The 7,899-nt window shown below is 35.7% G+C and overlaps 1 long non-coding RNA gene across 1 annotated transcript; it reads left to right on the forward strand.

Annotated features, from left to right (window-relative positions):
- The first annotated feature begins 2,559 nt into the window (after positions 1–2,559).
- LOC113335374 lies at positions 2,560–4,554 on the forward strand. Its single transcript, XR_003353305.1, has 3 exons — positions 2,560–2,935; positions 3,459–3,623; positions 3,721–4,554. It is a non-coding gene; the product is annotated as an uncharacterized LOC113335374 (long non-coding RNA).
- The last annotated feature ends 3,345 nt before the right edge of the window (positions 4,555–7,899 follow it).

Raw genomic sequence — 7,899 nt, forward strand, 5'->3', positions numbered from 1 at the left:
TTCAGGTATGTTTTCTTCCTAGCCGTATTGGTTGCAATTACTGTTTCTCTTTTTTCAACATAATACGGATAACCATTATAACATGATGATTTTCCTATTACGAAATCTCATTGTTAGTTTTCAATTTTTTCAAACCTTATTACATAATGGTAAACATGCACTTTGCTCATTACTCTTTCACTATTCTCAAGGAAATTGTTTTGAAGAGGCAGATTATTTTGTACTAATACTAATCTTAGTGATAGAAAAAAGCTTCTCATTAGGATGTGGTTGTTGGAATTTCAGCTCCATTAACCCTACAATTAAGACCTAAATATTGTGGAAAACAACCTTATGCTGAAACCAGACCTTGAACCTAGTATTAGCATACTCAACAACACAAGAACCCAGCACCATACATAGCACTACAGTACATATGATTCATACTTAAAACAGACCGAGTACAAGGAAATAGAAACACACACAAGAAACTTAACCTTTTCATGACTTATTATCAACTTCTATTTCTCACCTTTCTTTATGATGGATGAAAACACATTTGCTTTTAAGGAAAACTTGTGAGGCTAGAAGAGAGTCCTAGTCATGCTTGCCACACGTCACTCCAACCTTTCCATCATGAGTTGGATGACACCTCATGACTACATTGGACAGCTTATATGACATGTCAAGCTAAATGACATGTCATGCTAAGACTTAACCTTATCTAGCATTAACCTTAAGCTAGTCTTGAGTGCATGATTACTACCATAAACATGCCTTAATGCGGATTAAGACTAATCCAACTTAACATTGTATATACAAGAATAGTTTAACCAAATGGAGATTTGTTGCGCAAAACACAAAAAAGTCTAACAGTTGTTACTCACTGTTTGGACCTGTGTTCATCATAGATGTTGAGTGACCCCAGTTGTTAAGTCCATGGTTCGGATACATTTATTTTATTTTTATGATTAAGACCTGAGGGACGAGTTTAAGACGTTTCTGTTTTGATAATTCGATTGATATGCGTCTTTTTAATTTTTTTAAAAAGCAAATGCTATGGATGATAGGTTTGTTGACCTGTACTAATAGTATGGTAGATAATTTTAGTCAGTGGAGTAGTACTGAATTTTTGGGTGATAATAAAGGATGTCTTTTCTGCTAGTTGAAGAACTCTTGTGTAATATGTGGTGCTGCTATGTTGCAAGTCTTGAATTAGGCATCACTATCAACTGCCTAGGTAGCTAAATTTTATGATGGCACCTTGTGTTAGGTGGTCTGCTGTTTGGTAACTTTGTAAGGATAATAAGAGATGATGAGTTGGATCCACTCTAGTATTAACAAACTTTGTCAACTGCGTCAGTCCTATGTTTTGCATGTGGGTTATATTTTTGGTTATTAGGCCGTCGTCTTTGTTGCTTGATTCTGTTATTCTGAGGTATGTCGCTTCGATAGCATTATCATTTTGGTGATATTAGTAAATCATTGAAGAGGTTTGTGTATGGATGTTTAAATTGTTCTCAATATGGATCAGAGAGAGAGACGGCTGGATGTTTTCCCATAAGGAATGGTAATAGAGTACCTATGGCCTTTGTAGTAACAGCCAACAGGGGATCTGTCCCAATGCTTATTCTTTTTAGGTTGTGAAGTTGCCACAGGTAAGAATTTCGTAGTGAATGATGGTCTGACTACTAGTGATATGAATCTTGAAAGAAGTCTTTTTTTCTGGGACAAGAGATTTAAAGCACACAAGTAAAACTTTCTTAAAATAATACTCGTTAAAATAATAATCTTTTTAAAATAATAAAATTATTTAGTCCCAATTAGGCTTGCACAAGTTAAATTTCTTCTCGCTAAAATAATAATCTCTCTAAAATAATAATTTTTTTCGGTCCCAAAGCTATTATTTTAAAGAAGTTTTACTGTATATTGAATCTTTATGTGTTAGAGATGATGACATATGATGCTATACTAGGAATGGATTGGGTGCCCTCTTGTTTTGGGTAACTTGATCATACCTATTAGAACAATCACATTTACAAAGCCTAATTAATTCGAGGTACAGAGGAGACTTCACCGCGAAGTTGTTTGTATTTGATTTCCTTAGGCAGATTGAGTCTAACGAGTAACCGATGAGAGTCAACTCATTCTGGAAATCCCAGTGGTAACTGGAGTTTTGCGCGATGTGTTTCAGGAGGTCCTTGATTTACTACTGAGTGGTCACACGGATACATGTATTGACTACTACTAGTAATTGGAACACATGTATTGACTACTACTAGTAATTGGAACACATGTATTACTACTAGTAATTGGAACACATGTATTGACTACTACTAGTAATTGGAACTTTGTTTCGTGACTCTCAAATTGCCATTCACTTGCACAAGAACCAGTTGTGTCATGAGAACACAAAGCACATTGATGTTAGATATCATTTTGTAATTGTCAAGAATGCAATTCAATATGGAAGAATAGCGAAAGGTCCCTGTAACTGATTTACTACTGGAGTTTTGCGCGATGTACCCAGTTTCGTCTGTGGATAAGAAAGAAAAGACAGCTAATTTAATGTGCTTACAATTAAGTGTTAGCGATGAGGAACATGTAAGGTTGGGATTGCAAGCCTGGAGAGAGTACTAGATTTTTGCAAGATTGGATATGTAATATTGGCTTCTTTAGTTTTTAGCTAAGGTGATTTTTACACGGCAAGTAAAGAGAGGTTATTTGAAATTTGTAAAGTAGATATCTAAAGTCAGTTGGTTAGTTTTGTTTGATTTAGTCTTTAATTCTTGACCTTCTTATGAATTTCCAATAGTTAATAGTATTATTTTTGTATCTCTTTTGTAGTCCAAAGGTCTGTGTTTTGGTAGGAATTTGAGAACAATGAAATGGTGTGTGTGTTGGTATCTCGGGCAGATTGGTGAATCCACGTCTTGAACAAATTATTTACATCAAGGTTAATTCAATTTCTAAAAGTCTGACTTGCTTGTGTAACATTTATAGTATGATTTAATATTTGGGAATCAGTTGATTGCTACCCGAGCTTTTAATACGTATTGTCCTATTTACTGTGACTGACTTTGGTGTTCGGTTTTAGATGTATTAATTGGTCAAACTGGGGTCACTCAAAATCTAAGATGACAGGTCTAAGAAAACTTAACTGGATGTTTACAACCTTGGATATGGCAATATTATCTCGTAACGATGTACTCACTATTCTTTTCTTGCGTGACTAGCATTTAAGAGCGCTACTATAACTAGTTCCTTAGATGTGACAACTATCAAATTAGTGAATTAGAGGTTAAGAAATTTGGATACTGATAAGTAGAGGAACAGAGATTATATACATTTATATCGAAATACTAATTAGATTTTCATCTTTATTTATTAAACTGTTGTTCATATACTTTCAGCCTTTTTGAATACATCCTTGGTGTGCAGCATTTTCCAAATACTAATTTTTCTATTTGTTTATCAAGATTCTCGCAGGATCTCCAGACTTGATAGAGGGTCGATCCCCTCAATTCTGTAATCTTCGATGTTTGAAGTTGAATATATGGTTTAAAAGACGCTGCTTGACCGCAGTAACATCCTTACTTAAGACCTGTCCTTGTATAGAATCTCTTTATCTTACATCAGCGGAGGTAATAATGACTCCTAGACGTTTAAGTTGTATTTGATGTTTAAGGAACTATTACATGATCACAAATGTTTACTAGTCCTGTAATATCTTGGATGCAGTTGAACTTTACAGCCAACAAAGATGATGGTGAAGTGGAATTATCAGTGTCATCCATATTGTGTCACCTCAAGCGAATCGAAATCAGAGAACTTAAAGGGTGTGATGCTGAAGTCAGGTTTCTAGAACTTCTACTGATGAATGCTCCGGTATTGGAGGAAATGGTTTTGTCTTTTGACATATCAAGCTCACCGGAAATAGCAGGCTCAACTGATAGATTGCAGGTTGCAAAGAAGTTGGGTGAGAAGCTGAGATCACTTTCAAAAGCTTCGCCAAGTCTGGCAATGATCTTCTTGTAATTTTACTAAATGCTATAAGTTTTCCAAGGCTTGTTGTCATTGGATACTCCTGTTGTTCTTTTTAAGCACCTTAAATGCTGCAAGGAAAGATGGAAATACCGTGTCCCGTTCTTGCTCGCCTTCAATCATAAACCAAAATAGAGACTCCATCCTCTAGTTCAGCCTGCAGGGTATGCTCCTTTTTTTTTTGTTTAATTTTTTTAAATGTTTTTTATGTTTTTGTTTCTCCTATTGACTGTGATTCAAGTTCTTGCTTTGATTTACAAGAAACATCTAGAAACTACAAGGCCTAAGGATGTACGGCCGGTAGAGAAGACTCTAGAGAGTCGGTTAGTGCAAACAAAGTTTGCTACTGTTTGAAGTCTAGATAAAGCTAGAAAAGTCTGTCGGTTGTAATAGGATATTATCTAGTGAATATTCTAGGGAAATGTAGATCTTGCAATGAAGGTTTATGTAAGACTATAAATAGGCATGGGCATCCTCATTTGTAAGCAAGCAAGATTCAATTCAATAGAAGATAAAGTCCAAATTTACAAAGTCCTTGGTTACACCTTCACCACTAGAGTTCCTGGAGCTCTATACGAGCAACACCACTATGCTCGTATATCTTCGAAAATATAGTTCAACGTCAAAATTATAAGAATTTCTAACATGGTATCAGAGCGGGTTCGATCCAAATGGGCGTTAAAATTTCCGCTACAAGCTGAAGGTGATAATTCCGCACAATAGAAGACGTAAGGTACGTCTCAACTATCCAAGTTCACCACTTATTTTACAATCCCGAATAGAATCTAGTTATCACCCAATTCTAAGTTTAGAAAAATATGAAAATAACATAGCAGCTCGTGAAGTTGAAGTAGTTTCTAGAAATGATAAGTCTCCATATAACATAAAATACAAGTAAGAAATGTATAAGTTTCACCTCCTTCCATTAAAGAAAAATAAATAACAAAAATAAGAAGAGAAGTTTCCATCCTCGCAGGAGATGCACCAAAGAGTGCATTTCTAAAGAAAATTTGAGGATGCCCATGCCTATTTATAGTCTTACATAAACCTTCATTGCAAGCTCTACATTTCTCTAGAATATTCACTAGGTAATATCCTACTACAACCGACAGACTTTTCTAGCTTTATCTAGACTTCAAACAGTAGCAAACTTTGTTTGCACTAACCGACTCTCTAGAGTCTTCTCTACCGGCCGTACATCCTTAGGCCTTGTAGTTTCTAGATGTTTCTTGTATTACAAATTACCATTGACTAGCTCTTGGTAGTAGACACTACAGGACTTTGCTAAACTTATGTGCAGAATTTTAGAATCTTCTCAGCATTACAAATTACATGTTCCAACAGATACACAACTGAATCTCAAGAGAGATCTTACCGGTAACATGGTTAGGATGTCAAAGATGATTTCTTCTGGAAGACTAGCACCACCCGGAATATTGTCAGCGCCACCACCAGTAACTCTAACATTCATCTTCGTCTTCTTTCTCATATTTGTTTCTTTGTTAATAGGGTTAACAACTTCTTTCAAGTCAGCGGCGTCCATTACTCTGCATATTCACCATAAACGTACAAATAATCAATTAGTACCACCAAAAAAACAACATCGACAAAGGTGTAGAACTCATTATCGTCTATTTTGCTAGTAACATATATAAAAATCATACCATTCCTGTTTCTTCACTAAACTCCGTTGATAACTTGATATGATTAGCAGAGTTTTTTTTTAGTGCTAGGGTTAAGGTTTATTTTATTTTATTTTATTTTATTGCACTACAATACTTTGTTTAAGGTTAATTCAGGGATTTTGGCCCTTATGAGTAACCAAACACGAAAGCCGAAGATAGACGGGCCTCTTTTAGTACTAGGGAGCAGTTAACTTTACAATTGAACCATTAAGATGTCAGGCCCAATCCATCGTTGAGAACACACTGTTTGTTGGAGAAATGAGTCATGATAATAGGAGGAAAAAGAATTAGCCAAATTCAGGTCAATATTTGATTGCAGAAAAGCCTAAAATGTCATCTTCAATCGTCAAAAGGACCAATTTCTTATCATGTGCAAGCCATCGTGACACTTCTGTTAGTCTTGCTATTGATAGAAGGGCTTAAGAACATACATTGATAGTATTATCACGAGTAAAGACGTCGCTCATCTTTCACAATTTGCTTGTAACGACATACATTTGACTAGCATTAGAAGACAGCTCATTGGATACCGACGGAAAACAAAGATTTTCAATGAATTTGCGGAACTATAAAAGTAACTATATTTTCTAGGTAGTTTTGTTATATCTTATGGAATCTTGGCCATGCACTCTTTTCGCCAAGGGTTTACGATGGATTTTCCTTGGCAAGATTTTTAATGAGGCTACGAAAGCGAGTCCTACTTTTCTCCAAGTTATTAATTTTATTTCTTATATATCTCTTATCATGCTGGTGATCTAGGATGATTTTAGAGGCATATCCATAAAGCGAGTCCTACTTTTCTCACATGCTCCGGGAGATCCTCCGGGACTACGAGATCTCTTAGAGGATGTGAAGATCTTGATCGTCATCTTTACCCAATTATTTAACTATCTTCTTAACTTTTAACTCTCCAGAATTGGTTAACCAATTGGATACCTGCAAACAAGTTAGATATTTTATTAAAATATATCTTCCATTGGAGGTGGCTCTTGTAAACTTCCTTGGGTAAGGAAAAGCAGTTACAATTTATTTTGAGGATGTCTCAAAATCAACGCCAAGTAGGAGTCGCAACATATTCCCATCGGAGATTGTCATGTACCTAGCATAATAGACGAGAATAGGGAGGACAGTCGTGAGTTTCCCTCGTAAAACCGGTGAAACTTACGAAAGGTCCAAAATTTTCAGGCGGCTTTCTAACGCATTTTCGTTATTTCTTTAACCCCAATTAAATAAATTTCTGGATCTATTATTTAATGTTTGGTCAGCTATAGAACTCCATTCGGCTTAGCTAAAAAATCTCATCGTCTCATTAACTCGTTTAGTACGAGATTGGCACGTGAGGATGAAGAATTTTTCTGGATCGGGTTAATATTGATAATTAATATTAAAATATATCTATGGAAAAATTTCATTAACTGGTTCAGGAGAATTATGGATGAAATAGGGAAAGATAGGAGGAAGGAGAAGATTTTTTACAAGTTTCCCTTATAGGAGGAAGGAGAAGAAAATTTCATTAAAATATTTTTAGGAGAGTAGTCTAGAATCATTACATAGTTTTCCTTATATACAACCCTAGGAATCTAGTTGGACCTCACATCCATGGGTAGTAGACCCTGTAACACTCCTCCTTGTGCGGTCCAATAACAAAACTTTATATATAATGCTTTACATATAGTTCTTCAAATGTCGTTCTCCTTGATGACTTGTGCCGGAGTCCATTGCCTCATTAAAACTTTGATAAGGAAAAAATCAGTGGGACAAAACCTTGGTACAACTCTTCACATGTAATACTTCACATGTTGTCTCGTATTTTACATGTAGTTCATCACATGCAATCTGATCCTCAAAGATCGACGAATCTAAGTTAATTGTCTCGTTAAAAACTTCGTCAGGAAAAACCCTGAAGGGCAAAACCCGAACTAAAAGAGAAGAGTAAAATATTAGGTAAAATTAAAGCATAGTTGGATGCGTATATGTTGCCTCATTAAAACCTTGACAAGAAAAACCCAGTGGGATAAAACCTTGACGAAGGGAAAAGAGTACAACGTGACAGATGCAAGTAAGGGTGATCTGTTGCAGATGATCACTTTGCTCCATTGAAGTTGACTAGTTCCTTCACAACTCCTAAGGCAAAAAATCCTCGTGAGGGAGACAATAGCCTTAGCTGGGAAATTACATTCCCGGTGTTTGT

Source organism: Papaver somniferum, unplaced genomic scaffold (assembly GCF_003573695.1).
Source record: "Papaver somniferum cultivar HN1 unplaced genomic scaffold, ASM357369v1 unplaced-scaffold_140, whole genome shotgun sequence".
Lineage (NCBI taxonomy): Eukaryota > Viridiplantae > Streptophyta > Magnoliopsida > Ranunculales > Papaveraceae > Papaver > Papaver somniferum.